The 20,486-nt window shown below is 42.6% G+C and overlaps 1 protein-coding gene and 1 pseudogene across 4 annotated transcripts in view; both read left to right on the top strand.

Annotated features, from left to right (window-relative positions):
* LOC126191140 (inactive dipeptidyl peptidase 10) overlaps nt 1-20,486 on the top strand; it is a 1,759,372-nt gene that overhangs the window by 1,081,558 nt on the left and 657,328 nt on the right. The window lies entirely within an intron of this gene.
* On the top strand, nt 17,763-17,880 carry LOC126089989 (5S ribosomal RNA; annotated as a pseudogene).

Below are 20,486 nucleotides of genomic sequence, written 5' to 3'. Positions count from 1 at the left end.
AGATAATGACCGGCCGGAGTGGCCGAGCGGTTCTAGGCACTTCAGTCTGGAACCGCGCGACCGCTACGGTCGCTGGTTCGAATCCTGCCTCGGGCATGGATGTGTGTGATGCCCTTAGGTTAGTTAGGTTTAAGTAGTTCTAAGTTCTATGGGACTGAGGACCTCAGAAGTTAAGTCCCATAGTGCTCAGAGCCATTTGAACCATTTGAACTAAAAAGAATAAACAAGTAGTGTTCAAACGAATGTTTTGTAAGCTACTTTCTTTGGTGATGGACTACATTCCTTTAATATTCTTCCAATCAATCTCGGTCTGACATTTGCCTTATTCGAGATTAATTTCATGTGGTCCTTCCACTTCAGATCGCTGTGTACGCGTATTCATAGATGTTTTATGGAAGTAACTGCTTCTACTGGTTGTTCTGAAATTTTGTAATCATACAATAATGGTCTCTCTGTATATATAGTCGCAGTAGATTACTTTTGTTTGTGTTGGTGGTCAGTTGCCATTCTCTGCCGAAGTGTCGTCCTGTAATGGTCTTCTTTCATTTCGCTGTAATTTTCTAGCGTCTCGACTTCTCTGTGTACAACAATAGTTGATGATGATGTTTTGTTTGTGGGGGGTCCAACTAGGTGGTTATCAGCGCCCGTCCAAATTCCCAGTCTTTACTCAGTATATTCTCGCCATTTCCATGATTGATGATGAAATGATGAGGACAACACAGACATCCCGTCCCCGGGCGGAGAAAATCATTAACCCGGCCGGGAATGGAAACCGGGACCCCATGGTCCACGGGCAGCAACTCTAGCCACTAGACAAAGGAAACCCTCATGGCACTTATCACGTTATCTACTAGTCAATTGGGGTATACTGGTATCGCCTGCGGCTGAAATTCGACCAGTTGCGTTAGTGGATATGATCTGTGATAGCAAGCAAATGTCATGTATCTTAAGGTGTCTGAAATTTTAGCCGCAGAACTGATCCGTGGCAAATGCTGCAATGGGGAATCGTGTTTTCTTGAAATAATTCTTTGATTTCTCTGTAATTGTTCGATCATTTGAAGAGAGACTTTGATGCAATGCGTTGAAAAATAAATTTTGTGTTGACAGCGGCAAATTAACTTTACCCTCATGACAATGCAATATGAATGCCGTTTTATCGCGTAAAGTCACATCAGACGCGAAATGATTTGCATTATAAAAATCTGCATTGTAAATTCGTCAAACCGCAATTACATTTCTCAAAATTATTTGAAGTTGTCATCAGTGGACATTTAAATTCATCTTTCAGAATGACAATAAAATTAACGTTATCAATATCAGCATTATTTCTATTATTTTCTCTACGCAAAAATTGTCTCTCTCTAGCTCTTCGTCTTTCAGTCCGACTCGTTAATGTTCTTCTTCGAGGCATAGCCTAAACAAATATAGTTTCCTTGTAATATGAGGCGTTATAGCTGCTCAAAATGAAGATACTGGAGATTATGAACTCTATAAATTTTTTGGTGACGGCGGCTAACGAACACAGGGTTAGTTCCGTTTACTCTTAGATCAAAGTAAGTGAAAAAGCGACGCTAATAAACAAAGTTTACTGTCTCCGACGACTTCGATACTACGTTTCGTTTTCCACTGTGACAGCATCAACGACGTAGCAGTTGCGGTATTTTAGCTGTTCAGTATTGTGTGTTACTGCAAATGAACTATTTGCAACATTTAAACAAGAACGTCCCTAGACTGCAACTTCACGAAACGTTTTTACTTTCTTGTGTCGTTTCTTCCACAGCACCTATTCGTTACACGTGGTAGGAGTTGGTAGCAATGTCAGAGACAGAGGAAAACTTTTCACATGTGTGTGTCTGCTTCCTTTCACCATTCTTAATACCTGTGTACATGCATAATTTTTTTTCTTTTGTGTACATCTGCTGCAAATTTCCTTTGGAATCATAAAAGTTTCATTGACATGTATAATTCATTTTAAAAATCGGTGCTTCAGTTTTGGATGCTCTCGTATTAATATTATGATCATTAAATAGAACACACGCATTATCATTATGAATTTCCACATTGCTATTATTTTTTCTACGCAAAAGATGTGTCCGTCCAGCTCTGCTTCTTTCACTCTCACCCATCAGCATTCTCTTTTAGGCATGCAGTAAAACAAATATAGTTTCCGCATAATAATGGAAGTCGGAAGTCGTAGTTATTGAAAATGAAGAAATAAAAAATTAGAAACTTACTTAAAATTTTCTGTTACTAGCAGCACATGACCACACACTTAGTCCTACAGAAAAGTAAGCGAAATAACGACGCCAATATACAACGTTGTAACAGACTTCGTTACTATGATATGTTGATTTTTACTGCTGACAAAACGTAGCAGTTGTCGCATTGTAGGTGTCCGGTATGCGTGTTTCACTGCAAGTAAACCAAGTAAACATGAAAGCCCCTAGAATACGATTTCATGAAATGTTGTTACTTTCATGTCTCATTTCTACCATAGCACTTGTTCGCTGCACTCTTCGATTTTCGATGTTCAGGTATTGGAGATTTTAATTCTTGATAGAGAATGAAACACCAGTGATACGATTCCTTTTGGCACTCTTAACGGCTACATACACACGTTTTTTTCTCTTTGTGCACATTTATGGCAAAGTAGCTTTCGTATTACATAAGGGTCATTGGCATTCTTGTAAAATTATTATTAAAAATCGGTACTTCAATCTTCGTGTTCCTGTATTAATATTAAGACTGTGAAATGTAATGATCCTATAAGACTCCACTGTGGCACGCCCCAAGTTATTTTTACGTGTGAGGACTTTGCTCCATTCAGAATGAATTGCTGTGTTCTGGCAGATAGAAATTCTTCAGCCCAGTCACACAATTGGTCTGATATTCCGTAAGCTTGTATTTTCTTCATTAGGTGGTTGTGTGGAGCTATATTGAATGTCTTTAGCAAGCCAAGAAACTCGGTATCTACCTGGGATTCTGTACCTACTGCTTTCTGAATCTCGTGGAGGAACAGAATAAGTTGGGCTTCACGCGATCGTTATTTTCAGAACTCAGTTTTGTTCGCACAGAGGAGATTTTCGGTCTCCGGGAATGTCATAATACGAGAGCATGAAACATGTTCCAGAATTCTGCAAGAGACCGACGTCAGAGATATAGGCCTATAGTCCTGTGTTTCCTTTTGACGATCCTTCTTGAAAATGGGTATGACCTGTGTTTTTTTCAAACCATTAGGAACCCTGCGTTCCCCAAGAGATCTACAGAACACTGCTGCTAGAACAGGGGCAAATTCTTTCGTATACTCGTGTAGAATGGGAGTGGTATCACGTCAAGTATAGTGGGCTTTGCTCTGATGAGGTATTTGAGTTGCTTTTCTATTCCTTGGTCACTTATTTCGTAATTCTGTCGTTCGTGCGACAATTTAAAAGAAGGAACTACAGTGTGTTCTTCCTCTCTGAAACAGTCTGTAAAAAGACCTTCAGTATTTCAACCTCTTGTGTTACTCTCTCTTTCAGTGCCATAGTTGTCATAGTGTGTCTGAGCAGATATCCACGATTCCATTATTTACTTAAAATAATCCAGAACGTCTTAGGATTTTCTGGCAAATGGGTAGCTACAGTTTTACTTTGGTATCAGCTGAACGCTTCCCACATAGCCCTCCTTATGCACATTCGGCTTCGTTTAGTCTCTGTTTATCTGCGAGACTTTGGCTACGTTTAAATTGGCAGTGAAGCTCTCTTTGCTTTTGTAACTGCTTCCTAACACGGTTGTCGAACCACGGTAGGTCTTTTTCATACCTCACAAATTTTATCGGGACATGCCTGTCTAAAGTGTATGTACGACTTTCGTGAACTTTGTCTATTGATGCTCACCTTTGTCAGTGCTGGACATGAAATATTCGTGCTGGCATGTCAAGTAATCTGAAATCTGTCCCTTGTTGTTCTTGCTAAACAGAAAGCTCTTTGTGCTTTTCTTTATATTCCTATTCACATCCATATTGCCGTGCGGTAAAGCCGCGCGGTCTTAGGCGTCTTGTAACGGTCCGCGTGGCTCCCGCCGTCGAAGGTTCGAGTCCTCCCTCGGGCATGGATGTTTATGTGTGTCGTCCATAGCGTACGTTAGTTTGATTTAGATTAAATAGTGTGTAAGCTTAGGGACCGATGACCTCAGTAACTTGGTCCCATAAGACCTTACCACAAATTTCCAAAACAGCCATATTAAGTTACGCTGTAGCCGCCCTATGATCACTAATTCACTGCTATGAGCAGACTGTCGAAAATTTTCGGATGTGTTTGTTCACCAGCAGGTCTAAGATGTCGGTTCTCTGATCAACTGCAAAGTTATTTTCGCGTAAGGCACCTAGAACCATTTCACGTGATTCCCTGCCCCTATTACCCGTCTTCATCACTAGAGACGCCCAGTACATAGCTAATACGTTAAAGTCTCCACCTATTACTATAACATGACCAGGAAATATACGCGAAATATTCACCAAATTCCCCTCAACTCTTCCGCCACTACTTTAACTGAGGTAAGGGGCCACTAAAAGCATCCCATGAGCAAGTCCGATCCATCCTTAACACACATTATTTCGTTTTCTGAGTCTGTACTAATCTCACTAGACATTATCGTATTTTTATTGCTATAAACACACCACCACCATCGTTCAACCTGTCTTTGTGATAAACATTCCAATATGAAGTGTTAAGGGGCTCCGGAACGCCCTATACTTGCAATGTTAAAATAACGCTTATAAATTACATCTTTCCTCACAAAGTATTTGAGGTAGGAAGTTGAACTTTTTACAGATTATTTATTGGAATATGGGCTACAACTTAACACAGGGATTTTAAAAAATTTTAGTTCAGTTATTAAAGATGATTTTTTTTCAATTGTAATGAAAATTCACAACATTTTTTTGCAATTTTTTATTTATATATTCACAAATATACAGTTTTTTGGAAAAAGGCTGTGTTAAATTATGCAGAAGGTACTGCGTAACATTTACGGAAAGTTTGAAACAAATATGTTTGGAAGATCCTTAGAAAACATGTAATTAGTATGAGAAAATAAAAGTTTTGGGAATCGAGCGACAAAGATTGGATTAACTTTTTAGTGCATTCCAGGTCCATAGGATGGATTATCATCCTCTGCAAACTCCTCCTCCAGCTTCCTCTTGTTCCTCCTCCTGTTTACTCTTGCTTGTATTTCTAGACTCTTTACAGCCCTGTCTGCAGCCCGAAGGCGTTCCTTGTCTAAAGCAAGCATCGCTCGTACCATGTTAGAACCTATCTTCATTCCCATATTTCTAAATACCTTGCACCTTACAATGTTGCCATCATTGAAAGTCGCAACAGCAACTTTACTTTTACTCATTATTATACTTCAACAAAACAGAGACTCAAGAAACAGAATTAATTACGAATATTTTCGAGATAACATGAAACAATCGACAATCACACCAGCGATATATATTGAACCATCACAGGTTAGCCACAACACATACTTTATCTCACATCACTAAAATGTACCTGATGAACACGGACGTTAATAATAACACCATTTGACAGCAGTTTAACAGCGCCACAGTGGGTCACGCCCATGTAGAACACATTTCAAAAAAAATTTAAAAATAGTTGTAGTCTTCGGAATTGAATAAATTATATATCTATTAAAAGGTAATAGTCTGCAGATTCAGAAAACGCAAAAAAGTAAAAATTTAACTTTTCATGATTTTGAGCCTTTCCGGAGCCCCTTAAGGTTTTCGTGGCCACTTGTTGATAAACGGCCTGTTGGCTTCTGTTTCGGGTTGTTTGGCCGTCGTTCGTCTCATGATTTTTCTGACGTTTCGTCAGCACGACTGGCTGGAATTGTCAAAGCTTCACCCTCCACTGCTGACAGTGGACCTGAGCCGAGCTCGCAGCCGCAAACCTGGCACGCCAACGTCCAAAGGTTTCTCCGCTGTTACATATTTCTGGTGCGGTTGTCCTGCTACCTGCGACGTTCGTTCGTTTCAGCACGGGAAGTAACATGTGGACATTCTTACCATTTGCAAGCGAGACTGGTTCCGAAACTTTTCCATAAACGCTTCTGTAGTTAAATAATACAATATTAACGTTTGCTTCCTCCGATCTACTGTGAGGAATGGTACTCCGTCTGGACGCAGAAGGCATCTTATCGGGCCTTTGGAGGGATTGCTCTAACCTAGAAAGCGTACAGGTGCACGCCACACATACTCTGCTACCCTAGCCTCTTCCTACGTGTACTGTATGTCTATCGAATGTTTCACCACAACGCTTGCGGTACAAAAGACCACAGAGGAAGGCTACTAACCGGAGTGAACGACATAACTGTTGTGGCAGTTGTTACTCATGATTCACAGTTTAGCTCCAGTGAAACTGAGTATGTCTCTACAACAAGTCAGTACACCTTTGTAAGCGTTTTGTGGGCAAACAGCTTCCATTACGCATCGTGTGTCACCCCACCGGCGGAAGATGTAATCGAGTGCAGTCGCTCGGTTCCGATACAACTTCAGGACAGTGTATTACGCCTTCAAAACCTTTATGTGTAATGGAAAGCTGAATGAAAGAAAATGCATTACTGAGCCACCGAAAATCCCCAGTGGCTGAGGCAGGTTTTAACATCTGAAGCAATGGAGTGTGGACGTTTTGTGTGGAATTACTGGTAACTGTGTAATTGGCCGTCACTTCATTGAGGATCATTTAACGAGTAAATACCTACAGGGTGTTTCAAAAAGGACCGGTATATTTGAAACGCCAATAAAAACTAAACGCGCAGCGATAGAAATAAACCGTTTGTTGCAATATGCTTGGGACAACAGTACATTTTCAGGCAGACAAACTTTCGAAATTACAGTAGTTACAATTGTCAACAACAGATGGCGCTGCGGTCTGGGAAACTCTATAGTACGATATTTTCCACATATCCACCATGCGTAGCAATAATATGGCGTAGTCTCTGAATGAAATTACCCGAAACCTTTGACAACGTGTCTGGCGGAATGGCTTCACATGCAGATGAGATGTACTGCTTCAGCTGTTCAATTGTTTCTGGATTCTGGCGGTACACCTGGTCTTTCACGTGTTCCCACAGAAAGAAGTCACAGGGGTTCATGTCTGGCGAATAGGGAGGCCAATCCACGCCACCTCCTGTATGTTTCGGATAGCCCAAAGCAATCACACGATCATCGAAATATTCATTCAGGAAATTAAAGACGTCGGCCGTGCGATGTGGCCGGGCACCATCTTGCATAAACCACGAGGTGTTCGCAGTGTCGTCTAAGGCAGTTTGTACCGCCACAAATTCACGAAGAATGTCCAGATAGCGAGATGCAGTAATCGTTTCGGATCTGAAAAATGGGCCAATGATTCCTTTGGAAGAAATGGTGGCCCAGACCAGTACTTTTTGAGGATGCAGGGACGATGGGACTGCAACATGGGGCTTTTCGGTTCCCCATATGCGCCAGTTCTGTTTATTGACGAAACCGTCCACGTAAAAATAAGCTTCGTCAGTAAACCAAATGCTGCCCACATGCATATCGCCGTCATCAATCCTGTGCACTATATCGTTAGCGAATGTCTCTCATGCAGCAATGGTAGCGGCGCTGAGGGGTTGCCGGGTTTGAATTTTGTATGGATAGAGGTGTAAACTCTGGCGCATGAGACGATACGTGGACGTTGGCGTCATTTGGACCGCAGCTGCAACACGGCGAACGGAAACCCGAGGCCGCTGTTGGACCACCTGCTGCACTAGCTGCGTGTTGCCCTCTGTGGTTGCTGTATGCAGTCGCCCTACCTTTCCAGCACGTTCATCCGTCACGTTCCCAGTCCGTTGAAATTTTTCAAACAGATCCTTTATTGTATCGCTTTTCGGTCCTTTGGTTACATTAAACCTCCGTTGAAAACTTCGTCTTGTTGCAACAACACTGTGTTCTAGGCGGTGGAATTTCAACACCAGAAAAATCCTCTGTTCTAAGGAATAAACCATGTTGTCTACAGCACACTTGCACGTTGTGAACAGCACACGCTTACAGCAGAAAGACGACGTACAGAATGGCGCACCCACAGACTGCGTTGTCTTCTATATCTTTCACATCACTTGCACCGCCATCTGTTGTTGAAAATTGTAACTACTGTAATTTCGAATGTTTGTCCGCCTGAAAATGTACTGTTGTCCCAAGCATATTGCAACAAACGGTGTATTTCTATCGCTGCTCGTTTAGTTTTTATTGCCGTTTCAAATATACCGGTCATTTTTGAAACACCCTGTACATGCATGTGATTCCAGCACGATTGGTGCCCAGTTCTGTACTCGCTTGAGGTTAAGAAAGCGCTCATGGGCTGGATATACAGTTATCAGTTGGCCTGCTCTTTCATTAGATGTGACGCAATGTATTTTTCTCTTGTGTGAACTGGAATTCTACGTACACGTTCCGACAAACCAAGAAGATTTAAAACGTTGCATTGTTGCAGCGCGTGCAGTAGTATTGCAAGAATGACCCCTTTCCTTTGTCATTTCCTTTTTCTTGCTGCGCTGATGCTGTAGTTTTATAGTGAGTTGAAATTAAACACTTAGTTTTCCTCATGTGAAGTTACATTTCACAGCCTTTATACCTCAGTGACAAGAAGTCCCTGGCAAAAACGAGAGAAGAACTGTTAACGTAGTAACCTGGTAAATAATGATCGCTAGTATGCCACGTCCATCTCCTTCCAGTTGCAGTGTCGGTCAAACCACACGTAGCCAAGTCTGATTACTATGAGTTCCAAACTTTTTTCAGCTACTGACAGTTTGTTATCACACCCTCGAAGCTGTGTCAAGCTGAAGCGCCCCGCCAGACGACGCAACAGGTACGTTGATATCAGGAACATCCGTATGATGCAGGAATCGGCATGATACCAAAAATAAATAATTGTGATTGTTACGAATCTGGTAATCGGATTCGTATCTTTGAGATCTGTAACAGTAAAAGCAGAAGCTGCTATTGTTCTATTTGAAGACTGATGAAAAATTAAGGAAACTATGGAAAGGGCCTTTATCACAACTTATCCTAGTGAAAAGACAAATACAATACCTTCAATGGTGTCGTAAATATTTGAAATTCATGTATAGAGAGAGAAGCAGTGAATGAAAATTTGTACTAAGACTGGGATCCGAACCCAGGCCTCTTTCTCACTAGGCACACGCACTAACTGCTACGTCACCGTCGCACCGTAGCTTTGCACATCTGCAGACAATACCCTAGCACGCTTCCGTCCTCAGTCCAAGTTCTCATTCACGCCTCAGCTCACTTGGTATGCGCCCAAAAAGTTTTTATTCGTTGCTTCAGTCTGCATTTATACATCGTAGATGTTTGAGACTTGAAAAAGTGTCTGGAACCGTATAATTTCATTTGAGTAAAAATATGACGTGAACGGCACCGTTCAGTGACCCTGCGTATTTCCTTTAAATCGTAATTTCGAGAAAGAAAGCTACCAGAAGATTGGGCGAAAGTGAAATGGAAAACAGTTTTGAAATAATGGAAGTTGCAAGGTGAATGTCCTAGAGACGGGAAAACATGGGGAATATCTGCTGTCGTTTCATAAAAGCCGAGATCCATTTCGTTTCGTCCCCAGCTGGTGTGGGCTCTGTTGCGGGAAGCGCAATGCTAGAGAGAGAGAGAGAGAGAGAGAGAGAGAGATAGAGAGAGAGAGGGCGGCATGGGGCTGCTGCGCGCATGCGCAGTGCGTTGTCCGCCACCAGACGAGGCTGTTGGCCGCTCGCAATATTTTCATTGCGACTGCACTGAGAGTGTCTTTGGCCGAGAGCACGCTCTGCCGCACAAACGGCAAATGGAAACGCCTCGAATCTCCTGCTGGTGAGAGCTTGTGCGTGTGTGTCTGTCAGAGAGAGAGAGAGAGAGAGACTGGAGACAGGGAGATAGAGAAAGAGAGAGAGAGAGAGAGAGCGAGCGAGAGAGAGAGAGAGAGACAGAGGGGGGGGGGGGGGGGGAGACGGGTCAGAGCGCTGTAATGGAACAAAAACCACTGTAAAGAGGAAATTTAGGGAGAGTACCACCCGACCACGATATTATTGCACTTCGCTTCCCATGGCCATTGGAAACACGCGGTGACGTTAAAAGGGAACAAGTATAGTGGTGACTAATGAAAACACATCGCACTGTGAATGATTTCAAGACAGCTGTGCGTACATACTATGAAGTCGTTTAGCGTGTTTGCGTGAAATATCACGATATAAACTCATCACAAGTCGACCTAAGGACTCTCACTTCCAGACGTAATAATATTGTGGTCGACCAACAGTTCTTGTTTTGTTTTTCCCTGTGTTATGTCGAGCCGTAGTGACAAATATAGGTGCAGATTATAGTTAAATAACGCGAAACGAGAAGCATTTAACCCATATTGGAATGAAACGGAAACATCCCATAATTCGCAAGATCATATTCTGTCTCGAAAAGTATGGAACTCTGTGTTTCATCCACGTCCTCATATTACAGTATTTGAAAGGGTGTTAGACGGGCAGAATTTCCATTTCATTTCACTCATCATAATAGATTGCACCAGTTACATTTTTTTTTCTGTAGAGCACAACAACTTTCGATGCTTTACTCTCATTATCAAGTACAAACTTTTCTAGTGGTATTTTAAGTGATGTTAACGTGCGTACTGTTCTGATACTCTTGGCGTGGAGTCCTCTTTTATGGTCTTAGGGTACTGCGCATTATTCGTTATATACAACCACGGACCCGCAAACCATCATTCATATTGATTGTTTATGTGAAACCAAAATATGGTACAAATATATTAGCGCGGCTTCCAAAAGAGATTGGTTCCAGTCAAAGGTATTCTGTTCTCGTTCATTAGAAGAGAAAAAGACATTCCTGGCACTACGGAAGAAGCTAACAATCACAATCAAATGTGTGGGCATTATACCTGTTGCAGGTAACATCTCCCGAAAATAGTAAGATAAGTTCTCAAACTCTGGAGTATACAAAATCGGATGTAAGACTTGCTCAAGTTACTGCATGGGACAGACTGCTATAGCAACAAACATTAAAAACACTGGACACCCATTTACAAACACAGAAGAAGATCTTAACATACCCCATGACTCCTAGAAATTACATACAATTGATTTAATGGTGGAACTGGAAGTTTATGTGCACTAGAAGAAGCAAAGAGAAAAATTTATCAGTGGCAGCCTAGACAGTGAATCGATTAAATATTCCACATTTTTACTACTATGTAATAACTATAAATTATATAAATACTATAAAATGTTCATAGCTTCATACAAAACGCTCGATATTTATAACAAAATATTATAAAATAGAATATAAAGCGTAATCGATAATATAAGTTGTCAGTAGTGTTAGGATAGAACTTATAATTGGCAACTTGATATTAATAATGTAATCTATAAAAAAGTAAATAAAAACACAAGAGCATCTCTGCTTTTATGTAAAGTCCTTGGGAAGCCATAGTGTCTATATCCCTTACTGTATTTTTGATTCACATAACCATTCAGTATGAGTGACGGTTTGCACGTGTGTACAATGAGGGTGGCACAGCGTCTTAAAGCCATAGAAGGTAACTACAGAACAAGAGAGCTAGAATAACGCACACGCGTACATCACATAAAATACCAGTGTGACCGTTTGCAGTTGATACTGGGTATAAATTCTCGATGCGCTTCGTGATATGAATGAAAAACATAACTGGTGCAGTGTTTCATTCTTTAAGACAACTGTTTCCGTTACTGCGCCGTATTTCCTTCCTGAAAAAGCATCTAAGCTAAGAAAAATAAAAATGTTTTGTAGGAATGAGTCTCTCTTCAGAATGGCAATCTATATACATAGACCTAATGATTCATCATCGCCCAGTCCAAACCGCTAAGGATAGGAACTTGAAATTTGGAGAGCGTGTATATCTTATACCGTAGGCGTCGTTTAAGAGAGGATTCTTGGAAATTCCTTCGGTAAGTGGTTGAAATAGGGAACGAAAAAGTTTTAGTAATCATCTGGTTATTAAGGCAGTTTTGAAGGAAGACGTGCGAAACTTGGTCTTTGGTTTCTCGGCCAGGAAAAAAGAAACGTTTCAAAATTTTTGGAAAATTTAACACCTATGGGGGTGAAATAGGAGTTGAAAATTTTTGTGGAAATATTTCATTATGCAAGCATTTTTAAGCAAAACCTACGAAAATTTGAATTTGGCTTTTCTGTTAAAAATAAAAAATACGCGTTTCACTGTTTTTGAAAGGTCAATCACTCAGAGGCTGAAGCGCAAGCAGCGAGGGATAGAAACTTGAAATTTGGAGAGACTGTGCATCTTATACTACAGACATAATTTAAAAAGGGATTGTTTCAAATTCCACTCCTAAGGGGATGAAATGGGGGATGAAATACTATAATGGAAATATGTCGCTTTTAAGGCAATTTTGAAGCCAATACTACAAAAATTGGTATCCTCTTTCTCAGTCAGAAACAAAAAAAGTATGTGTTTCAACATTTGTTTTTGAAATTCAACCACTAAGGTGGTAAAATAGTAGGTGAATTTTCTTAAAAGTAAATCATTATTACAAATTTGCTACAGAGTTTTTAAAGATGCATGTATAGAAACTGCTATTTGACTTTCCTTTGATCAGGATTCTTTATTTATGATAATATACAGCCAAATCACCAATAAGTTTTACAGCGTAAGAAATACCAGATCCTTTACGCCACACATAAATGGCTTCATCTTAATCCACCTAATGACGTCCACGGGTCCTCTATACCAAAGGCATCGTACAATAAAAATAAGACGTACCATTATCCTCATTAAAAACTTCCCTGACATCAAAAGTACAGTAACTAATGTCGTGACTGTTATTAAAACTTTCAAGGCTACCAATACTCTTAATACATCCGCAGCGAACAATAGCCACGGTAAGCCATTCAGTACCATGAGTAAATTTATCATCCTTGATGAGGGAGAGATTCGAAACACCACCTACAAAAACACCGTCACAGGCAGCATGGGAAGCAATGCCTTTCACCTTAACTTTATTTTTCTCCTTCGCCCCAGTACTCATTTCAGTGTTATCAATGTAAACAGGAGCGGGTGAGCGCCGAACACGCCTAAAACGACGCATCCCTGTGAGTCGTTCAAAGCAGTTGCCTGTGCACGAGCCCGATCCAGACTGGCAGGGCGATGGGACACGGCCACGCTTATATATGCTCGGCGTCATCAAAACCGTAAATAACCCTCCCACCCCCTCCCCACCACCAAGGGAGTGAAGTAGGGAATGAATAGTTGTATGATACTATTTCATTATGAAAGCATTTACAAAGCTAAATCTATGAAAAATTGTATATGACTTCTCGGTTGGAAATTTAAAAAAAAAAACATACGTTTTTCACTGTTTGGAAATTCAACCCATAAGGGTCTGAAATTGGCGAGAAATTTTTAAGAAAATGTTTGGTTCTATTAAAATATCTTTAAAGCTAAATCTATCAATACTGGTATTTCACTTCTCGATTAGATGGTTTCTCTCAGACTATCTCTACAAGAACTGAAAGGGCATCATTAACGAAAACGTTGGACTCTAGCTAGCAGAACCGTTTTCTTACCGGAAATGACCGTGATTCTATTAAGCTAATTAGCATGAAAACTATAGAAGGTTTTGCAATTTCTGAAAAACTTAAAATTGCGACTAGAGAAAAATTCTGAAGATTGGTCCATTAAATTTCGGGCATGCTGCCGCGCAAATAAAATTTCCTCCACTGATATTTCGGCCGCGTATCGTCCGGCCATCCCCAGAGTGAGTCACAAGAGTGACAACAAGATTCCATGCGCGGCCTTATATGCTCCACCGCGGTGGTACTGCGCATGCGAGTCACACATTCGAAAAGTTTAAGATTTTGAAGATTGTTGATAATTTTGGTGTCAGTAACGTATGCTCTCCGGTCGTTCGTTACACGTGAATTACATTCCGTTTGATATCTTCTCGGCACATGTGTTCTGTCTGTATTGCACTGAAAATATCTCAACAAAAGTAGCAACGTCGCTGGTACAGACTGTGTGTCTCATTTGGAAACCAGCTCGTTTCGTTCGCTTACGGTACTCGCTGTTGACAACAGCAATGCCGACTTTACTCTTCGCTCTAAAACTTACATTCAGCACTGGTCGCTCCTGTCTCAGGTCTGACATTTTTCCGGCAGTGTCTGTTGTACGTCAACAGTGGCAGACAGCGGTATGGGCAGAAATAACTGAAGAGCTGTCGGTCGGTGTGCACGTCATGTGTGGGTTCGCTGGCTGCAGCACCATGCTGTGACGACAACGTCGTCACAGTACTTTAGCATCTGCCAGAGGGTCATCGCTCTATGTTTTCTGTTGTACGTTTTGGTGATTGCATATTTAAGACTTTTTCACTGTTGTGAACGCGTTTTCACAGAAACAGAGGTAATCATATAACAAATGAATAGATCTTAACTATATTATTACCCAGAAATGAGCCATTTGAGTCCACGGGTCCCTGATACCAAAATACCCACAACTTACACATGAATAACATCCGAAATTTTGTCAGTGGATTTCGGGATAACACTATCTACGAACACAAAGCGTTTAATGGTTTGTTGTAAACACAGAAATGTAATTGAAAAGCAACATACAACGGTCAAAAGACGTGACTGACTTGAAATGCCTCTCACTACACTTGCTATGCAGCGAGCTTAGTAACGTACCAGTTGCGAACCAGAGTTTTACCAAAAGTCTATAGAGAATATTGTCTTTTGCTTAAATTCTAGTTGTTTATCTGCATTTGTGTACTTCGAATTATCCTTTATGCTTTACATCATATTGCGAAAGAGACTGTTTCCTCATATTCCGTATGTACCTTTTTTTTACTGTTATTAGGAGTGAGCGTTGTTAATGTGGCTCCTGAATTAGTAAACAAACACAGCTACTACCCGGCCACGATTTTACTGCACTTCCCCTCACGTGGCCGTTATCGAAAAAACCAGGAAACGTGGACAGTGGCGACTAAGGAAAACGTATCGCATTGTGATTTCAAGACCGTTCTGTGTACACACTGAAGAGCCAAAGTAACTCGTACAGGCATACATATTAAAATACGGAGGTATGTAAACAGGCAGAATATGGCGCTGCGGTCGGCAAAGCCTATGTAAGACAACAAGTGTCTGGCGCAGTTGTTTGATCGGTTACTGCTGCTACAGTGGCAGGTTATCAAGATTTAAGTGAGTTTGAACGTGCCGTTATAGTCGGCGCACGAGCAACGGCATACAGCATCTCCGAGGCAGCGATGAAGTGAGGATCTTCCCGCACGACCATTTCATGAGCGCACCTTGAATATCAGGAATCCGTCAAAACATCAAAAGCCGGTCTCGGTGGCCGAGCGGTTCTAGGCGCTTCAGTCTGGCACCACGCGGCTGCTGCGGTCGCAGGTTCGAATCCTGCCTCGAGCATGGATGTGGGTGATGTCCTTAGCTTAGTTAGGTCTAAGTAGTTCTAAGTCTAGGGGACTGATGACCTCAGATGTTAAGTCCCATAGTGCTCAGAGCCATTTGAACCATTTTTTTGAAAACATAAACTCTCCGACACTGCCGTGACCAGATAAAGATCCTGCAAGAATGGAACCAACGATGACTGAAGAGAATCGACAGCGTGTCAGAAATGCAAACCTTCCGCAAATTGCTGCAGATTTCAATTTTGTGCCATCAACAAGTGTCAGCGTGCGAACCATTCAACGAAACATCGTCGATAAGAGCTTTCGGAGGGAAACTATTACACGTGTACCCTTGATGACTGCACGACACAAAGCTTTACACGTCTGCTGGGCCCGACAACACCGACACTGGACTGTTGACGACTGGAAACATGTTGCCTGGTCGGACAAGTCGCGTTTCAAATTGTATCGAGAGGATGGACGTGTACGGGAATGGACACAACCTGATGAATCCAAGTGCCCTGCATGTCAGCAGGGGACTGTTCGAGCTCGTGGAGTCTGTGTAACGGTGTGGGGCGTGTGGCGTTGGAGTGATATGGGGCCCCTGATGCGTCTAGACACGATTCTGACACGTGATACGTACGTAAGCCGGCCGCGGTGGTCTCGCGGTTCTAGGCGCCCAGTCCGGAGCCGCGAGACTGCTACGGTCGCAGGTTCGAATCCTGCCTCGGGCATGGATGTGTGTGATGTCCTTAGGTTAGTTAGGTTTAACTAGTTCTAAGCTCTAGGGGACTGATGACCACAGATGTTGAATCCCATAGTGCTCAGAGCCATTTGATCCATTTTTACGTACGTAAGCGTCCTGTCTCATTACCTGCATCCATTCATGTCCGTTGTGCATTCCGACTGACTTGCGCAATTCCAGCAGGACAATGCGACACCCCACATGTCCATAACTGCTACAGAGTGACTCCAGGAACATTTTTTCCAAGCTTAAACACTTCCGCTGGCCTCCAAACTCCCCACACAAAAATGTTATTGAGCGTATCTGGGATGCCTTGCAACGTGCTGTTCAGAAGAGATCTCCAACCCCTCGTAGTCTTACGGATTTATGGACAGCCCTGCAGGATTCGTGGTGTCAGTTCCCTCCAGCACTACTTCAAAGATTAGTCGAGTCCATGTCACGTCGTGTTGCGGTACTTCTGCGTGCTGGCGGGGGCCCTACACGATATTAGCCAGGTGTACCAGTTTCTTTGGCCCGTCAGTGTATTATCACGTGGTTCAGCGTGTCCTCGAGAAATATTACGGTAAACACTCACGATAAGCCGACAGAGGCGTCCTCACACCCAGGTGAAATAATATTTTGGTCGCCTAATACAATGGCAATGGCTCATGGAGAATGAAATTGATGGCAGAACTGAATACGAAGAACGTATATAGAACGTAAACATCAAATGATTTATTCCTGCACGAGCTCATATAGTAATAGCAATAACAGCCGGCCGAAGTGGCCGTGCGGTTAAAGGCGCTGCAGTCTGGAACCGCACGACCGCTACGGTCGCAGGTTCAAATCCTGCCTCGGGCATGGATGTTTGTGATGTTCTTAGGTTAGTTAGGTTTAACTAGTTCTAAGTTCTAGGGGACTAATGACCTCAGCAGTTGAGTCCCATAGTGCTCAGAGCCATTTGAACCATTTAATAGCAATAACAGTAATAACGTTTTGTTATAATAATTTAGAAATACAAATTAATGTAACCAGTCAATCGCCTACCCACGCTCTCATTCTTCACACAAGCAAATAAATTTCGTTCTATCCTTTCTCTTGCCTTGTGTCCCAGTGATTCCCGAATTTTACGCAGACGAGACCGACTCAGTTACCAGAGCTGTGTTCCGTAATTCAGTCTACGCTATGTTTGTGCAACAGCGATTTTCAGTGCTGTGATGTGATGTAGCAACGCAATATGTTGGCGATTGATTGTACCTTATTAATACCCTAATGTTCCTTGTTAAAGACATTGTGAAATCGATGTTCACCTATCCGTATGTAGGCGATATTTCTATGGTAAGAGAATCTTAACCGCTAACCTAGCTAACCTGCTGTTCTTGTGCTGTTGAGTACTTAGTTCTTAACTGTGATTTTCTGTGGGCACAGCCAGTGAGATGGGTGTTCGGCGGTACGCTTTTTGTAGTCACGAAGTGTACTTTATCAGTAATGAAGCGTTCTTTAAGGTCGTTACAGTCTCTGCCAACTTCACATCAAAACGATATTTCAATCCCTTTGTACTTACGTAATAGCCAACGTCCTTTCCGCAGTGGTAACACCGGTTCCCGTCAGATTACCGAAGTTAAGCGCTGTCTGGCTAGGCTAGCACTTGGATGGGTGACCATCCGGCCTGCCGAGCGCTGTTGGCTCCTTGATTGATAAGTAGCGGCTCCAGTCTCGGAAACTGACCTACGGGGGAGCGGTGTGCTGATCGCTTGCCCCTCCATATCCGCATCCAGTGACGCCTGTGGGCTGAGGACGACACGGCGGTCAGTCGGTACCTTTGGGCCTTCATGGCCTGTGCGGGAGGAGTTTAGTTTAGTTTTAGTACTTACGTAACGGATATACAACGGTTACCTGGAAATTCCGATTTGAATAGACATGTTGTGGTACTGCACTTAGTAACACAGAGTAAAATATACGATTTTGTTGCTAATAATTTTCTTCAAGGCTATAGCTGCGACGCAAACTTACTGCAGCTACATTACATACGAAGAAGAAGAAAAAAATCGCATCACGATGTAATTATCCGAATGCACGGAAATCGGTAAATGTGATGTACGTCTACACACAAACAGACAGTTACAGTCAGAAAAATGGATGATTTATTCAAGAGAAAGAGATTCACAAATTGAGCAGGCCAATAACGAGTTGGACATCTCTGGCTCTTGTGCAAGCAGTTATTCTGAGTGGCATTGATTGATAGAGGCGTTGAATGTCTTCCTCAGGGGTATCGTACCAAATTCTGTGCATTAGATCTTCAAAATCCCGAACTGGTTGGGAGGCCTTACCCATAATGCTCGTTGGCAGACTGGGTTCAGTTCGAAGCGGGATATATCGCTGAATACAGTTCTACTCCAGTTATGAGATTCCAGGCCGAAGACGTCTCTGGAGACGCACTGGACAATGGTGGGATGCCAGCTTGACTGTCGCCCGCCATTCGGGCCTGAAAATCAGCATTGTCGGCAAATCTGGCATTATCATAACGAATCAGCAACGTTCTTCGCTAACAAAATGGAATTTAATTTTTGCTCTTACCTTGATTGATTATCTCAGATTTCCAGAAGTAAAGCACACTGCTACAACTACGCAGCCACACGGCGATCAACGACACATGTTCTATCTTCTCTCTCGCCTGAGCACTTCCAGCTAAAGCGAAAGTATCTTGTTCTGGCAGCTATAATATTCCAAGGAACTACAAGTCCAAGTCGCATGCTGCACCTCCAAAATGGATGGTGGACATCTCATACAAACAACATGTTGCAGGTCATCCCAGATATGCTCAATAACGTTCATGTCTGGGGAGTTTGGTGGCCAGCGGAAGTGTTTAAACTCAGAAGAGTGTTCCTGGAGCCACTCTGTAGCAATTCTGGACGTGTGGAGTTCGCATTGTCCTGCTGGAACTGTAGATGTCCATCGAACTTCACAATAGACATGAATGGAAGAAGTGATCAGACAGGATACCTACGTACGTGTCACCTGTCAGAGTCGTATCTAGACGTATCAGAGGACCCATATCACACCAACTGCACACGGCCCACATCATTGCAGAGCCTCCACCAGTTTGAACAGTACCCTGCTGACATGAGGATCCATGGGTTCATCCGGTTTTCTCCATAACCGCACACGTCCATCCGCTCGATACCATCTGAAACGAGACTCCTCCGACCAGGCAACATGTTTACTGTCATCAAAAGTCCAATTTTGTTGTTGACGGGGCCAGGCGAGGCGCAAAGCTTAGTGTCGTGCAGTTTTAAAGGGTACACGAGTGGGCCTTCGGCTCCGAAAGTCCATATAGATTATGTTGGGAAGGGTTGCACTTCTGTCACACTGAACGATCCTCTTCATTCGTCGTTGGTCGATTCTTGCTGGATCTTTTTTCCGGCCAAAGCAATGTCGGAGATTTGATGTTTCACCGGTTTTGTGATATTCACGGTACATTCGTGAAATGGTCGTAGGGGAAATTCCGCACTTCATCGCTACCTCGGAGATGCTGTGTCCCATTGGTCGTGCACCGACAATAACACGACGTTCAGACTCACTTAAAACTTGATAACCTCCCACTGTAGCAGCAGTAAGTGATCTAACAACTGCGCGAGATACTTGTTGTCTTATAGGGTGTATAGGCGTTGCCGACCGCAGCGCCGTATTCTGTTTACATACCGGATGATCAAAGTCAGTATAAATTTGAAAACTAAATAAATCAAGGAATAATGTAGATAGAGAGGTACGAATTGACATACATGCTTGGAATGCCATGGGGTTTTATTTGAACTAAAAAATACAAAAGTTCAAGAAATGACCGACAGATGGCGCTTCATCTGATCAGAATAGCAATAACTAGCATAACAAAGTAAGACAAAGCAAAGATGATGTTGTTTACAGGAAATGCTCAATATGTCCACCATCATTCCTCAACAATAGCTGTAGTCGAGGAATAATGTGGTGAACAGCACTGTAAAGCATGTCCGGAGTTATGTTGAGGCATTGGCGTCGGATGTTGTCTTTCAGCATCCCTAGAGATGTCGGTCGATCACGATACACTTGCGACTTCAGGTAACTCCAAAGCCAATAATCGCAATGACTGAGGTCTCGGGACCTGGGAGGCCAAGCATGACGAAAGTGGCGGATGACCACACGATCATCACCAAACGACGCGCGCAAGAGATCTTTAACGCGTCTAGCAATATGGGGTGGAGCGCCATCCTGCATAAACATCGTTCGTTCCAGCAGGTGTTTATCAGCCGGGCTGGGG

The sequence above is a fragment of the Schistocerca cancellata genome, chromosome 6, assembly GCF_023864275.1.
Source record: "Schistocerca cancellata isolate TAMUIC-IGC-003103 chromosome 6, iqSchCanc2.1, whole genome shotgun sequence".
In the NCBI taxonomy this organism is placed as follows: domain Eukaryota; kingdom Metazoa; phylum Arthropoda; class Insecta; order Orthoptera; family Acrididae; genus Schistocerca; species Schistocerca cancellata.
Note: the sequence above shows the minus strand (reverse complement) of the source record. Positions and strands in the feature narration are given on the sequence as shown.